Source organism: Pantherophis guttatus, chromosome 1, assembly GCF_059756535.1.
Source record: "Pantherophis guttatus breed Tessera chromosome 1, ASM5975653v1, whole genome shotgun sequence".
Classification (NCBI taxonomy): domain Eukaryota; kingdom Metazoa; phylum Chordata; class Lepidosauria; order Squamata; family Colubridae; genus Pantherophis; species Pantherophis guttatus.
In genome coordinates this window covers 31,278,165-31,297,651 of record NC_142063.1, presented here as the reverse complement: position 1 = coordinate 31,297,651, position 19,487 = coordinate 31,278,165, and the positions used below count along the sequence as shown (strand labels likewise).

The 19,487-nt window shown below is 40.6% G+C and overlaps 1 long non-coding RNA gene across 1 annotated transcript; it reads left to right on the top strand.

Annotated features, from left to right (window-relative positions):
• The first annotated feature begins 16 nt into the window (after window positions 1-16).
• LOC117675116 (uncharacterized) lies at window positions 17-17,744 on the top strand. The gene is made up of 5 exons (XR_015734543.1): window positions 17-175; window positions 906-1,051; window positions 3,668-3,731; window positions 4,389-4,500; window positions 17,244-17,744. It is a non-coding gene; the product is annotated as an uncharacterized LOC117675116 (long non-coding RNA).
• The last annotated feature ends 1,743 nt before the right edge of the window (window positions 17,745-19,487 follow it).

The window sequence follows — 19,487 nt, the reverse complement described above, 5'->3', positions numbered from 1 at the left end:
TAAGCTGTTAAGGGCTGGGGAGGGGGCAGGGAGGGGGCTTTTCTGAGCCAGATGCCAGTCACCGAGGTGCTTCATGACAAGGGTCCCTGTGAAGACCTTGACAAGGTCTTGACTGCACAATTCCCAGCCCTGAATTTTCTCCTTCAGAGCTGCTGGGAACCGACCCTCAAAAGAGGTCTGGACATTTTAGGAGGGGGTGGGGGTGGGGTGGGGTGGAGAAGTGCCAGTCGTGATGGTGGAGTTGGCATCAAGGGCAGCAAAGAGCTCCGTTTTCATCACCCCATCCTGTAGGTCTCGATTGGCTTGGGCGGGTTGCCCAGGGAAGTCCTCTTGCCCTCCCATCCTCCATGGGCTGAAGGTGCCCAGTGGAGCTTGCAGAGTGCAGAGGAAGGCCCTTTGAAGAGCATCAATGGATGTAACAGTTCAGCTGTTAAGGAGACAAATACATGGAGGAGGCTCATTAATTCCTTTTGGCTGTCTCTATGCCTTTTGCCCTTTTATCGCAGCCTTATTAGTCTCCTACTCATCTTGAATGGGGAGGGGCTGGGGGGGAAATGAATGGGAGCTGTTGAGTGCTAATTGGAAAAGGCTTTTAATCACAGGCTAAAGACTTTACATTGACTTGAAAGTTACTTCTGCCTGGGAAGGGGCCCTCTCTACACACAGAGAGACAGTCATTTTAATCTATCTACCAAAGCATTATAAAACAAAACTCAACTGGCTTTAAAGGAAACTGCTAGTCTTTAAGATAACACAAGACTGCTGTTTTGCTTTTAATTGGGTATCTTATGATAGATAATAAGTATAGTGATAGAAAATGAAGTGAGATCCAGGTAAGGTTGCTGATATGTATAGTAATATATATTTTAATTTTTTCCTCCTATTTACATACCCCTTTTCCCTAGGAAATTGAAAAATCTGCGTACAGTTTAGGGTAAAGCAATAACAGAAAAAAAAATTGTAGTAAGGAAGGTGAAATAAGGTGAAAGAGATGTATCTCCAACTTGGCTTCTTCATCTCACCTTCCCTGCATTTATGGGGAACGTAAGAGGTACGAGACCTGTCTGGCCTCAGCTGACTCAATATGTTCAAACTACTGTGAGATGAGGAACTAAACATGACTAGCTACAAATCTTCAGTAATTATATATAGATTTAGATGGAATTTGCATATGTAAAAGAAAAACTGTCTTTTTCTTGTAATCCACCAGGAGATTAATAGGGATCTAGTCAGAAATCAGATTGTGGGTTTTGTGAAATATATGTGTGATTATTTCTCCTGTAGGGTACCAGTGTCAGGATCATCAAGGTTCAATTATCTTGACATTCAAGTATTCTTCTCTCTCCTACATTGCTTCTTTTTCATCATGGTTATTTTTACTTCGAATGGGCAGAGCAGCTACTTCAATCCTTAGAGCTTGCAAGCAAACAAGAATCTTGATTAGTGTTACCCGTTACTGGATCACGATTAATGTTATCCATTAATGGTGCAGGGTAGTGAGTAATAGACTTGTTCCTTTGGGGTTAAATCATTAAGAGAGTTTCAACAGGAGCATCATCTGTAATAACAGGACTGTCCAATTACCATGATTTTGTCAGGCACAAGAAATCAGGAACCAGAATTATTCAGATGGGTACAAATTGATTCTATGCTATCCCTAAACAAGAATCTGAACTACTGAAGATCAAGGTGAATTAGCAGTAGATAAGAGTCAATGGAATTCAATGGGGGCTGGACTTAGATCTCTTGTGGGCACGAAGGGACTCCAAACTGATGATGCACTTGATCCCTCCCTCAGGCTGAGCCTCCTCATCTCTTACAGATTTGTCCAGAAACTATGAAATTGAGAACTTCTCAATCTTTAGAAATGACTTCTTGTTATTGGTTTTCATTCTTCAATTTTCACAGTTCCTTGTACATCTAAATGTATACAGGAAATGGCCTAATCCATGATATAATTTCCCTTTTGACTTTGAGACCTTTAAATTTGCCACATACAGAACACTAATGCAAATTATGATCCACGAAGCTGTCTTATCTGCCTTAGAGGAGAAATATTCAGCTATGAAGATCTAGATGCCTTCAACGGATTGTGTAGAAAAGAATACACTGAAATACGTCATCTCCAGTCTGCCCCATATTCCAAAATTTCTCATTGACACTTCACAAATTGCTCAGTTGACTGGTCTGCTGCTTATCACTCAGCCATCCTGAAAGGTGACTAAATCCTCTGTGCCAGGCAGCTACGGGCACTTGCTTAGCTCTTCCCTTCCCAGGTGCAGAAGAATTGATAGCTGCTTTTTCCATCAACAGGTAGCAGGAGGGGAAATCAACCTGAGGGAATCCACCATTTGTTTTCCTTCATTTGACATACTTTAAAAGTGTAAGGATAATGTTATTTACTGGCCTCATTAGAGAGACATAGTAAGACTTGACCACAGGAATAGTACAATTTATGCCAGCATACTTTTCAGGGAGTGAAAGATACTGTGTTAAGATAGCCACAAGGAAGACCTGGAAAGCTTCAATTCTTCATGAATCCAGAAGGCTGGAGGGGAAAAAATTATATTAGGAAGATTGCAGAGAGATGGTTTGTGGCTTTCGTATATTACAGGAAATGTCAACAAGATATGTAATTTGGGGGAGAAACAGTGGTGGATTTCCATCAAGCCAACTTTCATTTAGAAATGAGCAGAGGGACAATGAGGGAACAGAAATGTGGGTTACTTTGCAATGAAAATGGAATTTCTAATTGGGCACAGTACTTATAGTTTGGAAAGTTTGTTAGCATCAGTCAAATTATGAAATCATTCTAATACACAGTCATTGTAAATTATTATTATTTATTTATATGTCACAAGGATTACACTGTAGGTCCTTTTTAAATTTGAAAAATAGAATGACTCCTGTTTAATTGGGGTTAACCCCAGGCACCTGATAAGCATGGGTTGCTTGCCCATTTCTCATTAAATAACCCCCAGTGATTCATGCATCATGCTAAGCCATAAAGCATGATTTCCTAGCACCGTGGCTAGGTCCACCCACATGATGAAACCTCACCAAATAACAGAATATGGCTTACTGTAATGTCTAATACCAGCTGTTTTTAGGAGCTAAATCTTCAGTATACAATGGATGTTTGTGTGTAAGGTTTCCAGTCCAGTTTCTGGCATAGCCAGCTGGGAAAACCTCTGCTTAGAAACAGATCTTCTGTTCATCTCAGAAGATAAGACTTGGCTAGGAGAGCCAAAAGGATGACTCCATTAAAGTAATTTTCATTACTTTATGAGTAATGAAATGTCTCTGTGTGCCCTTTTTAAAAGTTTCTTTGTTTGCCTTGTCCTTTTCCATATGCTTCAATAAGCAAATAATATAAATATGGCTACATAGAAGGCTGTCATATGTGGATTGCAAAAATGTGCAAGTTTTTATTAAATTCCTGGACCATCATATTAACCATACATTATCCGTGCAAAAAAAATAAAAAATGAAATTGTAGGTTACCATAAATCTTTCTCAAGTTCATGGGTGTGTATGTAAAGTGTGTCATCAGCAGTATTCAAATAAGAGCACACTTTTTAAGCGATAATATGCTAAGCAATAAGTTGTACTATGTGGGAAATTATTCCATGAAATTATTCCTGACATGTATTTATTTTGGTGACAGATAGTTGGGTGCAAAGGGAACAAAGTACAGAGACTAATAGCCTTCCTCCAAGACTCTACTCTAAGTAAGTCCTTCTTGCATTTTTTAGGAGGGGGTGGAGTTGAAACATTGAACCAAATTTTACACGACAGCAGATGCAGCCAGATGTTGGCAGGAAATGCCAATAATTAATTGGAGGTGCGGTACCCTGCTCTGGGTCCATGCACCCAGCAGAGGGCGCACCAGAGAAGACTGCAAAGGGGCCAGCCTTGTAATTGTTTCCATCAAAATATGTAGCTCCATGCTTTTGTGTGCATATTTACATTCTGGAATGTGGTTCAGAATGCAGGCATCAGATTTAAAACTTTGTTTCTACTTATCGACACACTGGAGACCCTGGTTGATTTGCAAGCTGCTCTATTTACAGATGCAAGCTGTTAAATGGTTGGATTTAATTGTCATACTAGAGTGAACCGGGGCATGTTACTTATTTATTTATTGCTTCCTTGCTTTCTTTTCAAATGTAAAACACTGAATTGTGAAAAACAAATGGAGAAGGGAAACTGGCATTTTTTTTTGGTGGGTGGGGAGAATAGTTGCTGAATACTATGAAACATTCTACATACATTTAGAAATATGTATTTACAATTTATATTATTAATATTTCTGCTAGAAATATTAAACTTGGCATTTCACACACATGAGAATCTTTAAAATGACTTCCTGTACTTGAACTCCACAGCGAGACATCAAGGCAACAATCCTGCAAGTTTGACTAGCATTACTTGGAGAAAGTAGGTATTTTTTTCCTGAAAGATTTGGATATGCCATTGAAAAAAAAAGGCTTGTAGGAGGTACATTCATTCTTTTCTCTCTTTAATATATTATTTTAGCAAGTTTTAGATCATCAACAAACCACAGCAATTTACTCAAAGGCCACAAGGGGTCAAAAGAAAGATATGTTTATTACCAGAATTCTTCTCAAACCTTTTCCATGTCTCTTGTTAGACCCATTTTGCAGATAAGGATTTAAAAAAGGAGGCTGAAAGATAAAATCTATAAATTCCATATTGAGATTAACTCAGAACTGAAGATCTCTGGTTCAGTCCCTCATATTCACTGAGATGAAAATCTACACTTTTACCAATCGAGGTATTAAATGGAGACCCAGTAAAATAAAACATCATTGCACACGGAAAGCTACAATTTAATGGGGAAAAAATGATACTGTCATGTCCATAAATTACAAAAAAGACTACAGGTAGTCCTCAATTTACAACAGTTCATTTAGTGACCATTCAAACAGCCCTGAAAAAAGTGACTTATGACCATTTTTCACACTTACGACTATTGCACGTGGCCACATGATCAAAATTCAGATGCTTGGCAACTGACTCGTATTTATGACGTTTGCAACGCCTTGGTTGTTGGTGTGATCAGCCTCTGCAACCTTTTGACAAGCAGAGTCAATGGAGAAACCAGATTCACTTAACAACCGTTACTAACTTAACAGTGATTCACTTAACAACTGTGGCAAGAAATGGGGCAAAACTCACTTAGCAAATGTTTCACTTAGCAACTGAAACTTTGGACTCAATTGTAGTCGTAAGTCAAGGACTAGCTCTATTTGCACCCTCTATTGTCAAGGAACCAATTGACCTAAATTCGGTCTCCATGTCTGACTTTTGATCATGACCCTCTTTTAAATTTCACCTTGTACAACAGTTTTCTATTGTGAAGCAGGGATCAACTCCCAATTGCTTAACAGCAACAACAGCAATATAATATTTGCATTTAAATTAAACTGAATCGGTTCTAAATAAGATAGTAAAAGAATTCGGATATGCAGGAATTGGCTCAACAGGACAACACAAAGATAACTAGATTTGCTTTCATCACCAATAGTCATCAAGGGACTAAGAATACCGGAATATGCCAAAAAAAAAAAAAAAGACAAAAAACAAAACAAAACACAACTATCCTGATGTCAAGTTTTTAAAGATGAAAAGACATGAAAAAAACCATCTAGCTGCACGTTTTCAAACACAGAGTCATGAACTCCATCCAAACTGGCAAATATTTCTGTTTCTACTTATAATTTAAATCAGTGTTTTTCAACCTTCTCAAATTGAAGGTCGGTTGGCTGGAGAACTCTGGGAATTGAAGTCCATCCATCTTCAACTTGGGAAGATTGAGAAACACTGATCTAAAAGGTCCTGCATGGCAAACCTGATGGCAAATTTTAGCTCCAATACAATGCTGGCTGAAAATTGAAGTCCAGCACACCTGAATAAACCATGTAGGCAAAGACTATTTTAGACACCCCAAAGGCAGGATTACTTGGCTGCTTCTAATTGCAAAGAGAATGACATCTATTGGAGGCAATGTCAGAATAGGGCTACATTTTGCTCAGCTGGTGAGAAAATCTCTGACAAAATGCATTTCTCCAGGGCTGAAAATAATAGGACCCCACTGCAGAACCAGGGTTAACTCATGAAATTAGGAATAATTATTTTTCCCTATTAATGGCAAGTGGCACTCTTTCTTCCTTAGAAATTCTCTAAGAATCAGGGTGGTGCTGTGATTAAGGTTAAGAGGCTGAGCGAGAAGCAAGACGAGCCAGGATTAGATCTGGCCCACGGGACTGCCCTGGAAACAGTGAAGGTCTGACCCGTGGTGCCTCTGCCAGTGAAAACGGAACTTGGAAGGGCTACGTGCAGCCCCCATGAGCTCCGTTTCTGCTGGCAGAGGGCTGCAGGAGGCTGTCACGGTCGAAAACGGAGCTCAGGAGGGTCATGCTGGGATCCCATCCTAGCCCTGGCAACCACAGGTGCCCCCGACATGAGTGGCATTGAGCTGGCCATGCCTACCCTGGCCACATATATCTGGCCATGCTTCCCCCACCGAGGTCAAACACAACCCTGATGCAGCCCTCAATGAAATTGAGTTTGACATCCCTGGTCTACATCCATGGTAGGTTTCTGCATACAATTGGACTGATCATTAGCTCTTGACCTACTTCAATGAGCTTTTGCTGTGATAAAGAAATGAAGGCAGAATGATATACTATAGTGCAGTGATGGTGAACCTGTCAGCACTTCAAGCTGACATAAGAAGGAGAAGCGGAGGCGTCTGGAAAGGGACGTTTGACTTTTCACCTACTTATTTTCCCTGGAGATAATATCCCCTAGGAGATGGGATGGGAGGGGGGAAATTCCTTTGAGCTGGAGCAGTAGATTAGGGGTAGAGTGACTTGGAAGATGGCCAATGAGTGCAGAGAAGTGGGGAACAGAAAGGGAGGGTTTTGGGTCTGGAAGTCAGTGTTGGCTGCGATGGAATCAGAGTTAGAATGTCGTGCTTAATAAATGGGAGTTTTTCATCAGACTTTGTTTGAAATGCAATTTATTTGAGACGACCTCGAAACCTGACAGAACCTTTTCGGCACCAAGTGCCAAAAAGGGAGCCCGCGCGCATCTGGGCTGCAACCCGAAAGAGGAGCTGCTCAGGGTGCATGCGCGGGCCTGAAAATGAACTTCTGGTTTCAGCCAGCTACTTTTCCGGGTTTCTGGCACACATACGCGCGCAAAGATCAGCTGGCTGGCGCACATGCTCACGCAGTAAAACGGAAGATCAGCTCTTTCAGTTTCCAGTACAGCCGCATGCAGAAAAGGCCAGCTGATCATCGTGCGCGCATGCACACCAGAAACCCAGAAGAGGAAGGGGCAACGGCCCATGTGCCAGGTGACATGGCTCCGCATGCGACTTCGGGCATGCGTGCCATAGGTCCGCCATCACGACTATAGTGATTTCCCAAGCAGTGGTCCGATAGTAATCTAACAATCAGCATCAAATCCTGGTAAGGATGTTGGTTTCACAGAAATATTTAACCCAGTGGTTTTTCAAATCTCAGCAACTTTAAGAAGTGTGGACATCAACTCCCCAGGCAGGCTGGGGGAATTCTGGGAGTTGAAGTTCACACATCTTAAGGTTGCTAAGGTTGAGAAACACTGACCTAATCAACTGGAAGGAAGAAGGACAACTTTTGGTTTCAAGAATCAGGTTCACTGTCAGTCCAAGGACAGAATTCAAATTAACTAGGTACCTTCTATAGAGCCCCAGAGATTGTGATGGGTTCTCTGAGAAAGTAGAGGAATGGTGGAGAATTCACTTCAGCCCAGGCAATTTTCTATCACTGGCTTTGACTTTGGATCAGGAGTTCCAAAATATATATTGGTTTAAATATCTATATACATCTATCTAGATCTAGATCTATATAGATATATATTTAAACCAAATTTATACCTTGCAAAGAGTGTAAGCCTCTGAATTAGGAGAGCTGAGTTGAAATTGTTTTAATTAGCAGCAACAACATTATCGGTAGAATTTGTATTAAAATAAAGATAGCATAGGGAAGGGGATTCATTTTCATTTCTACAGTTAGGAATTTAATGCATGCTTCACGACATTAAAGTGACAATTATGTGACCAGATCAGTGGTGGGTTGCCCTCGGTTAGGACCGGTTCGCAAGAACCGGTAGTAAAACCGGCGGGAGGCTCCGCCCACTGACCTGGACGTCATCCTAGGTGATCTGTGCATGCACAGAAGCTTCTGTGCATGCACAGAAGAGTGTGCACAGGCGCGATGCGAACCGGTAGTAAAGGTAAGTAGAACCCATCCCTGGATCAGATTCATGCTAAGCAATAGCAATCCTTACAGAGCAGAGCATAGGAGTTGGGTTGCTATGCTTTGCAGAAGTTCTAGCTTCAGAAACATGATCTGGATTAAAAAAAAAACTGGCTGTCCTTTACAGATGAGATGATAGGAGAACAGCCTTCATAAAGTGCAACTTAGAGCCACTTTGGTGTAGTGATGAAGGCACCAGGCTCGAAACCAGGAGACCCGTGAGTTGAAGTCATCTTAGGCATGAAGCTAGCTGCCTTCCTTGGGCTAGTCACATTCTCTCAGTCCCAGGAAGGAGACAGTGGCCAACCACTTCCAAAATCTTGCCAAGAAAACTGCAGGGACTTGTCCGGGCAGTCTCCAGGTGTCAAGAATGATTTGAAGACACACACACACACACACAACCTATTTCTATTTTGTGACTTGATGAACCCATGCCAGGGTGTGGAAGCGTCTGTGCTCACTAGATAGGCCCGCTGTGCCTCATTTCATTTCTTTTAAGGAGCTTTCTGGGAAGAGAATGTGTGATTGCAGCCAGACCTTTCTGCCAGTTGGCAGGAACAGTTTCTACCTGGAGTATTTTACTTTCATCCCTTGTTGCAGAGGGCAACGCAACCACTGACTAGGACTCTTCCTACTTCCCGTTGGCTGGGGACCCTGAATCTGCTGGTAATCACAGTTGTTTTCTTGGCTCAGCACAAATTTTGCAGATTGTCCAATCTTCCTTTCAAAGTCTTCTTTTTATGCTGGGGCAGCTTTCAAATGTATCTGTCTCTCTCCGAAGAGCCAACATGTTTATCTTCTGCATTTGTGTATAAACACCATATGCTTGGTGATGATTCTTGATATGGCTGGAAATTTAATAAAGCTGCTCAAATATTGTTGCGGTTTCAGCTTTTCCTCTTCTCTTGCCAAAAAGGAGGACTCTTCTGGTTTCATAGGCATCTTTCAACAACTTTAATTTCATTTGTAGATTAAGAATGGAAGTAGTATTTCCACTTGGTTGGCTGCTGGGGCTGAAGGAAACAAAAACATTCATTGTTTGCAAAGTTTTGAAATGGCTTTCTTTCTTTCTTTCTTTCATTTCTTTCTTTCTTTCTTTCTCTTTCTCTTTCTTTTTTTTCTCTCTTTCATTTTCTCTCTCTAGCTTCCTCCCTCTTTCTTTTTTCTTTCTTTCTCTCTGTTTTTCTTCTTTCTATTTTTCTTTCTTTCTCTCTCTCTCATTTTCTCTGTTTATCTCCCTCCCTCCCTCTCTCCCTCTTTCTTTCTTTCTTTCTTTCTTTCTCTCTTTTTCTTCTTTCTTTTTTCTCTCTCTCTTTATCTTTTTCTTTCTTTCTCTCTTTCTTTTCTTTCTTTCTCTTTCTTTCTCTTCTTTCTTTCTTTCTCTCTCTTTCTCTCTCTCTTTCTCTCTTTTTCTCTCTTTCTTTCCCTTTTTATTTCACTTTTCTGACATGGAATATAAAGCTGTAGGGTGGCATTATATCTGATGTTCAGAGCACTTTTGTCAGGTGTGGAGTTGACAGGATTACTTCAAGCTTATTTTGGATTTGGGAAGCATTGGAAGGGGGAAAGTGTTGTTCTTTCAGAAGGATGAATGCAGAAAGCATAAGGATGATTGAGCAAAACTATCTGGGTAACTACTTTTCCCACAGAGAAATGGCAGATATTTAGGAGAAATACATTGACCAATCATAGCACTACAACCCAGTGGGTGATCAAAATAGTAGAAGCAATCTTCTCATACATCACTTAGCGCTTTCCTGGCTTGTTAATGAGAGAGAGAGATTATCAAGCAATATTGTGACTGACAGTATGGTGGATTCTATGCTCCAGGGACTTAAAAACTTTCATAGTGGGGAACCAGTAGCTGAGCCCAGATTCTTCATAAAGATAGAAGCAAAAGGGAAGGAAGAAGACCAAATAGTACCTTTCATTGTTTCCTCCCTCTTTGTTCCCAGAATAAAGAGAAGTCTGGAAGAAGGAAGATCCATTCTCCAAGACCCAACAAAGTAATAACAGCGAAACAACAAAACCTCATTTTAACATATGCTGATTAGTGTACATTTAAAGTGACAATAAAATAATTATTCTATCAGAGATTATTCAAGTAATTTCAGAGGAATCTTGGAATGTTCTGTTACTCATTTGCTCAGTATCATGGATGCTTTTAGTCAGTGTTTTTGAACCATGATAACTTTAAGATGTGTGGACTGCCAGCATGGTGGCTTGGGAATTCTGGGAATTAAAGTCCACACTTCTTAAAGATGCCAAGTTTTTTAAAATTGCTTTAGATGGACTAATGCCAAACTCAATCTCATTCCCTCTCCAAGAGAGCAACAAAAAAGGAGTAAAATCAACCCCCCCCAAACAAAATTGAGAAATATACCAGAGGTCCTAATAGACAGGTGATACATTTGTATGCTAATCGTCAGCCATAATGATTCTTTAAGCAGCTTAATATCAGCTTTAGAGGAAGTTGATACTTTCCTCCAAAGAGTGGACCTAAATACCAGGTGCCGTTAGTGGAATCGAGCAATATTCTCATATTCAGAGTCCCTTCTCCAGCCAGGAGTCCTGAAAAATGAAAAGCATTTAAATGGAAGCAATTATAATGATTGTAGCAGGGGCAATTCATTTCAGATCCCACATAAGAAAAAAATTTCTCCTGTGTTAAAATATGATAAATGCATATCAAGGCATTTAGCTCTGGTGCCTACATTCATAGGTGATGAGAAGATTTATTTCCTGCATCATCTCCGGAGTAGTCAGTTAACACTTATTGCAAGCTGGTGCGAAAGACTTGTGGTGCACGGTTTTAACAGATCTGCAGGAACGAGAGTATTGCAAAGTGCATCCAAGGGCAGTTTTAAGATCCTTGAGTGAGGAAATTAAAACGAATCTTTGTGATTTACCTAGCAAAGCCTATTTTGACTTCTTGCAGACTCTCATTAGAGTGTGTTTCGTTTGGTTAATGCTAGCAATTTCTTTGGGCTGTTAGGTATGTCGAGCCAATGCCCACTACAGTTTCTATTTTGTTTTCTCTTCTTTGCGTTAATTGACAGATAACATTTTGACTTAAGAGCGCCAGGGACAGTTTATTGTGTCACATAAAGTGACAATAAGATACATATCTGCACATCTTGACATTCCATCTACTCGATAGGAGTGCCAATTGAAAAACTAGAGTACAAGCCAAGGATGAATCTGAATGGTGAATCAACAGAGAAATGAGACCAGCAGCTTTTGATAGTCTATGTGCCATAGTCCATAGTTAAATTTTCTGTGATGTCAAATATGATTTGTATAATATATGTACTCTATGTATCTGATCTGCCTTTTTTCTATTCTCTCTGTTTGACTAAACCTTTTTTTTTAAACTTCTGAGCCAAATAAAGTTTGCAAAGTGGAATTTAATCTGCTTTTTCAGTTTCTCAGCTATGAATTGTAATGGTGCTATATTTGTTAAAAACCCAGAGATTGAGAATTCAGCTTGAATACCTTACATTCTATCCCTCTTTTTTGCATTTTGATATTATCATTCAAAGCAATATTTTAACTCTAAAGTTCACCTGCTAATCCTTAAACTGCTGATATTCCAAAATCAATAGGATGAGATTTTGTGGTTATTATTATTATTATTATTTATTTTTTTGTTCTTGCTGGGTTTTCTATATTAATATTTATAAGCATTGGGAGAGTCATATCTATGGAATTTATATGAATAGAAATGAGAAGGAAGCCACTGCAATTGCTATATTGAAATACCATATCTAATATAATTGATAGCATTTTTGGTCCATAGCAACAAATGGAGATAAACTGCTTTGCTGAACAACCCATTTGATGCTCATTGGAGCCTGTTGTTTTGTTCACATGTCTTTCTGTGTGTGGCCATATCAAATATTTCAGATGTGTTGTTAGCAGTTGCTCTCTTTAGATGACTGCTGAAGTTCAAATTGAAATTCAGTGCTGAAAAAAGTAAGGTTCTACATTTAGGGAAGAAAAACAAAATGCACAGGTACAGTATATGTAGTACCTAGCTCAATAGTAGTAACTATGAGAGGGATCTTGGAGTCCTAGTGGACAACCATTTAAATATGAGCCAGCAGTGTGCAGCAGCTGCCAAAAAAGCCAACACAGTTCTAGGCTGCATAAACAGAGGGATAGAATCAAGATCATGTGAAGTGTTAATACCACTTTATAAGGCCACACTTGGAATACTGCATTCAGTTTTGGTCGCCACGATGTAAAAAAGATGTTGAGACTCTAGAAAGAGTGCAGAGAAGAGCAACAAAGATGATTAGGGGACTGGAGTCTAAAACATATGAAGAACGGTTGCAGGAACTGGGTATGTCTAGTTTAATGAAAAGAAGGACTAGGGGAAACATGATAGCAGTGTTCCAATATCTCAGGGGTTGCCACAGAGAAGAGGGAGTCAAGCTATTCTCCAAAGCTCCTGAGGGCAGGACAAGAAGCAATGGGTGGAACTAATCAAGGAGAGAAGCAACCTAGAACTAAGGAGAAATTTCCTGACAGTTAGAACAATTAATCAGTGGAACAACTTGCCTCCAGAAGTTGTGAATGCTCCAACACTTGAAGTTTTTAAGATGTTGGATAACTATTTGTCTGAAATGGTGTAGGGTTTCCTGCCTAAGCAGGGGGTTGGACTAGAAGACCTCCAAAGTCCCTTCCAACTCTGTTATTCTATTCTATTCAAATCCGAAAGCTCCAATGTACAGGTAGTCCTCGGCTTACAGCCACAATTGAGCCCAACATTTCTGTTGTTAAGTGAGAGATATGTTAAGTGAGTTTTGCCCTATTTTATGACCTTTCTTGTGACAATTGTTAAGTGAATCACTGCAGTTACTAAGTTAGTAACCTGGTTGTTAAGTGAGTCTGGCTTTCCCATTGACTTTGCTTGTCAGAAGGTTACAAAAGGGGATCACATGACCTTGGGACACAGCAGCGGTCATAAGTATGAAACTTGATCACATAATCATGAGGATGTTGCAAAAGTCATAACTGTGAAAAACGTTTCATCTAGATCATCTCTCTCCAGTTTACAACACAGTCCTTTCAACAGTTCCAAGAAGGCTCCACTTGCCCATTTGCACCACTCAGGTGACCCTGAGGACACAGATAAACTTCCAGGTGGCCTTAAACACTCTCTAAAAGAAAGCAAATGACCAGCTGTCTGCAAGGAGTATAAATTCTTCCATTCCCCACCATCCATCAGAGCTGAAGAAGCTTCTTGGATGAGAAGCAAAACGTCTTGAAAGAAAAACCCAGAAAGTCCAGTTGCCTCTTGAAAAAAGCACCTTTAGGACAACCATAAATTGGTTGACTGAGAATCTCCATAGACATTTGTGAAAAAAGGTCATAAGTCACTTTTTTCATTGCTGTTGTAACTTTGAACAGTCACTAAAAGAACTATTATAAGTCAAGGACGACCTGTATAAAGTCAATTAGAAAGGTTAATTATGAGGAAATATAGTTCAACAAACATTTGGCGGGCCAGAGGTTCCCCATCCTTATATTATGCTATTAGTACTTTTTAACAGATTCAAAGTGATATAAAAATATCAGTCTGCCTTGTCTCTTGAATGTCTCTATGGGGTAAAGTTAAATGAACAGACTAGGCCAATTGGTGTTCTTCAGTCATTCTGGAGTTCAGTTCCCCTCAGTCCCTGCCAGCATGGGCCATGTCAAGGGGCTTTTGTCCAATACTTGGACAAAAGACACCAGATGGCTTTCTCTTGATGGAGAGCCACCACCTGAATGAGTCTGAGGAAAAGGCAAGAAGAACGACTTAATAGACAAGGCAAGGGACTATTGCAATATTCTCCCTTTTAGCTGATATCTGTTATTATTCCCTCATCTCTGAAGATAATGGAGGCTGACATTTTCAGGAAGACCTTTGAGGAATGGCTGTTTACCATCAGGATTTGGATGTTTATTTGCTTATTTATTATTGCAATTTCTTTTTAATTGATGCATTGTTATTATTTTTTAATTGACTATGGATGTTTTATACTATTTTGGTGTGGTGTTAATGTGAACATTAAGTCATCATCACCATCATCTCTCAATCTAGGTCAGGGGTATTAAATTCAAGGCCGGGAGGCTGGATCCAGTCCGCAGGGTGCTTAGATCTGTCCCATGGGACCACCCTGGAAACAGCAAAGAACTGGCCCACAGTGCCTCTGCCAGTGAAAATGGCGCTTGGGAGGACTCCCGAGCTCCATTTTCACTGGTAGCGGCTTGCAGGAGGCCATCACAGCCAAAAATGGATCTCGGGAGTCCATTTTCGCTGGCAGAGGGCTTGGGCCACCACAGGTGCCCCCGACACGAGTGATGTCAAGCTGGCCACACCTACCCGGGCCCCCCAAAATCAAACACAACCCTAATGAAAGTGAGTTTGACACCCCTGGTCCAGGTCTTCTCCCAGAATAGTCTACTTCTCACTGCTCTAACCACATGGCTCAAGATCCAATATAAGCTTTTAGTCCATGTATTGAAACAGTCCACAACTTTAGCATATATTTAATTGGTAGGTCTCTTATCCCACTATTCTGCCTGGCCAATTTTCTAATAATTTTGGCTTTCTGAGTTAAAGCCAAAGGGGGCAGGGATGGGGAGAATGACTTGAGGCACCAGATTGAAAAAGCTGCTTTACATCCAGCTTTTGTATGAAGATCTTGACTCGGCCCCTCCTCTCTTTCCAACCTTTATTGCAGGAGCAATCTTTTTTTCAAGGTGAGAACATAGAACTATAGGCTGGAAAAGACCTTAGAGGTTTTTTAGTCTGACCCCTTCTCAAGGAAGGAAACTTTATACTATCCTGGTCAAATGGTTGTCCAGTCTATTTTTGAAAACCTGCAGTGATGGAGTACTCACAACTCCAGGAGGTAACCTATTCCATTCCATTGTTCTCGCTGTCAGAAAAAATTCTCCTTGGTTACAATGGAAACACCGCAGTGGCCGCCGTGTTGAGTCGGTTACCTGAGGATTGGGTTCCCCCCTGCCTGCGCTCTACCAAGACTTGGTCTGTCTGGTTGCCGGAGGCTGGAACTCGAGTTCACACCACTTCTAATCCAGAATTCCCTTAGGCCAATGTCCAGATCAATAGCAGCCTTGCACCACTCGGACAGATGGGGCGGCATTCCCTGATAGATACAGGCCTGCCACAAATCGCGGTCCAATCCAAGATGGAACTGGTGAACCAGCATGCGTTCAGGCTACCCCCACACTCTCCCTGCTAATCGATGGAATTCTTTTACTCATTCCTTTGCCGGGCGGCCCCGTTGCTTCAGAGGTACGAGTTCCCCCTCTGTCACCTGAGTTTGAGTATCGTCTTCGAACCTTACTTTAAGACCCTCCAAGAATAGCCCAACATTGGTGAGCTCTTGGGCATGATCATTATGCAAATCTGCCACCCAATCAGCGGCCTCCCCCGTCAGAGTCGCTGCAATGGCACCTTTAACAAGCTTCCACCCATTACTTCTTGTCCTGCCCTCTGGTGCTTTGCAGAATAAGTCAATCCCCTCTTCTCTGTGACAGACCCTCAAGTACTGGAAGACGGTTGTCATGTCTCACTAATTCTTCTCTTCAATAGGGATTCATTTCAAATTCTGATGATGTTATAAGTACTCTCTGAAAAAAAGAGAGAAAGCCTAGGGTAGGGATGTCAAACTTGATTTCATTGAGGGCCGCATCAGGGTTGTGCTTGACCTCAGGGGTTGGGGTGGGCATGGCCAGGGTGGGCATGGCCAGCTTGACTTCACTCATGTCGGGGTGTCTGTGGTGGCCCAAGCGCTCCAGAAAACGGGCTCCAGAGCTCCATTTTCAGCTGCGACGGCTTCCTGCCACTCTCTGCCAGTGAAAATGGAGTTCGGGGTTTTTTTTTACTGGCAGAGGGCAGCAGGAGGCCGTCGCAGCCAAAAATGGAGCCTGGGAGGGACTGACGCGGCCTTCCAAAGCTCCATTTCCCCAGCAGAGGCACTGCAGGCCAGACCTTTGCTGTTTCTAGGGTGGCCCCACAGACCAGATCTGAGTACCCTGTGGGTTGAATCTGGGCCCTGGGCCTTGAGTTTGATAACCCTGGCCTAGGGAGACACAACCAGTTACAAAAAGCAGACTTACTGTTGATCTACCTTCTTTAGATCATCTGATCTTTCCTTCTCCCTCTCTCTTCTTTTTCCCTTATCCTGGGCAGGTAGACATATTTCCAAATGAGAGTGAAGCCAATTGCTATTTTATTTTAAAAGAAACTTTATGGGTTTCAAAAGAATTAGTGGAAGGAATGGTAATATTGGAGACTGATGTATTTTTCTATAGCATATTCGCTTCCTATTTAAGTTTATTTTTTAAGTGGAGCAGGAAAACTGTAGGGAGTACGGGAGATATTTGCACTGGCATACTCAAGTGCTATGTTGGAAACTCAACTTCTGTTCTAATTATATGTAACTCAATTGTATATTTTTCTCATCTCCAGTCTGTTCCATTTTTCCTGATGTCCTTTTGCTTTTCCTATTTCAAATTATAGATTGTTAGTTCTTTGGAACTTAGAGTAATATGCTCTTGAATTGTGTTAAATAAAATACACAAGAAATGAGAAAGCTTTGCACAGATCCCATGGACATACTTTCATTATGTTCCTATTGTCAGGATTTACTTGCTAGAGAAAGTATAGAAACTGTAAACCTGTGTAGCCACAATGACAACAACCACTACTACAAAGGGATATGTGAATTTTGCATAATGCTTTCAGCCAACCAGATAAACATGAGCTGCAGGCTGTAAAGTTGTTGTAGTTCAGGGCACAAGGGAGATAAAAAAAATCATAAAAAATATAATACTGTTAAAAGCACAGATTACAATCAAATAACATCTTTTTTATTCTTTTCAAATCAACAGCATACAGGAAAGAAATTATGTCAAGTGGCTTAGAAGAACTGTATCAGAGAATAATACTCCAAAACTTGAATGTAACGGGGCCAAATTTGATACAAAGGAACAAAAGAAAAAAATGGGTGTCAAAAATCTTTTCTGGGTCTCCCCTCTCCCGATATCAAGTTGAATCAAAAAGATTTTTGACTCGGAAAAGGGATGATATGCTTACAATTCAAGAATGGACTTTGAAGATGGCCAGTTTTGCAGAAATGGCGAAGATATCAGCATACTTAAAAGACCGGACTCAAGAGACTTATATATGGGAGTGGAAGAAATGGATAAATTATGTGCAGAATAAATACCAAACTAGGAAGTACCAGATAGCTTTTAGCTAAATGTTGTGTAGAAATGTATAGTTTATAGGGGGTAAAATAGTTTATTGTCATGTAGAAATGTATAGTGCACAGGGGGGAGAATAGAGGGATGGTAAAGTATGATATAATATAATGTGGATGGATTTCACCTTGGGGAAGTCACGGGGAGAGGGGAGGGTTTGGGGGGGTTAGGGAGGGATGAGGGGGGAAATGGGGGAAAAATTGATATTTGTAAAACTTTTTCAATAAATAAATAAATAAATAAAGAGATTTTTGACTCCATCCAGAATGTCCATATGGAGAAACAGTTGGGCTGTGGTTCAGAATACTGCCAGCTGCATTATTCTAAATACAACTCCTTTCTGGTCATATGGCCTAGAGTAGAGAATGTGCATCTACCCCTGTGCTTCTAAGCACACATGTGCATACAAACACACAAATGCAACAAGAGTGGAAAGTAAAAACATCCTCCACCATTACTTGATTACATAGAATAAAATATGGCTTTCTCTATGGCACCTGGGCTCTGCATACTTTCCTTAACCGTATGTATATAGTTTGGCATGTAGATATGTTTATATTTATTTAACTTTATAACAACACATTCAATGAATTGATTCACAATTCATAGCAAAAACATAAAACCTAGAAAGTTAAAGCATTACAACATCCACAGTAGGTTTAAAAGTATAATTTTTTTAAACATCAAAACATTCTAACAAACCTGATGACATCTGTATGCTAAATATATTTAATGTATTATTACATTAATTATTCTGAAATAGTCTTACAACTCAACAGAATGTTGGGGAAAAAATTAGCAAAAGACTTTAGAACCCTGTTAGCAGGATATTTCCAGGAAAGAATGGCATAAACTTTGGTGAGGTGGTAGAAACTAACAAATGAAAGACTCTCTCTGAAAATAGCTCAAATCCAGGTGGCAGCTTTAGGAAAAAGAATCAGAAGAAAAAACTCCCCCAATATTTCTTAGCAGGAGAAGCAGTTGGGCAGCGGCTCTACAGGTTGCTGACTGCTCCATTCTAGGCCATCTCTCTCTCAATCCTGGTCACGTGACTCAGAGTGGGGGCCCTTAAGCCAGTGAAAAGAATCTGAGAAGCAATACTCTTCATGCTTTCACTTTCCCTTGTAAAGGGAACATTGATCAAACCATGGCATTTAATTTCATGACAATGAATTAATAATGTCTTAAGAGCAATTTTGAAAATCACTGATGTATACAGTAGCTGGAATAGAGAATACAGCAGACAGTCAAGAAAGCAAATAAATAGATCATTGGACAAATCAAACCAGAGTTTTCACTCGAGACGCAAATGGCCAGATTGAAATTATCCTTCTTCAAACACATCATATAAAATCTCAACTCTCTGGAAAGGGCTCTAATGCAGGGAAAGGTGGAAGCAAAGAGAGGAAGAGGGTGACCAGCAGTAAGGTGGATATACATAATTGCAACAGCAATGGAGGCACCATTGGAAGAGTTGAAGGATCAGAATAACAGAGTTGGAAGAGGCCTTGGAGGTCTTCTACTCCAACCCTCTGCTCAAGCAGAAGACCCTATACCATTCCAGCCTCTTTTTAAAAGCCTCCAGTGTTGGAGCATTCACAACTTCTGAAGGCAAGCTGTTCCACTGGTTAATTGTTTTCACTGTTAGGAAATTTCTCCTTAGTTTTAGGTTGCTTCTCTTCTTGATTAGTTTCCATCCATTATATATTCCCAACATTCATGTTAGGAAAAGACCATTATGGAAAAAAAATCTATCTACCTGGTTGCTCAGAGTTGATAACAACTTGATGGTACATAAACCATAGAGTTGAAGTGAAGGGTAGTGCATAGCTGTCTTCTCGAAGACACAAACATTCACTAGCATTTTACCAA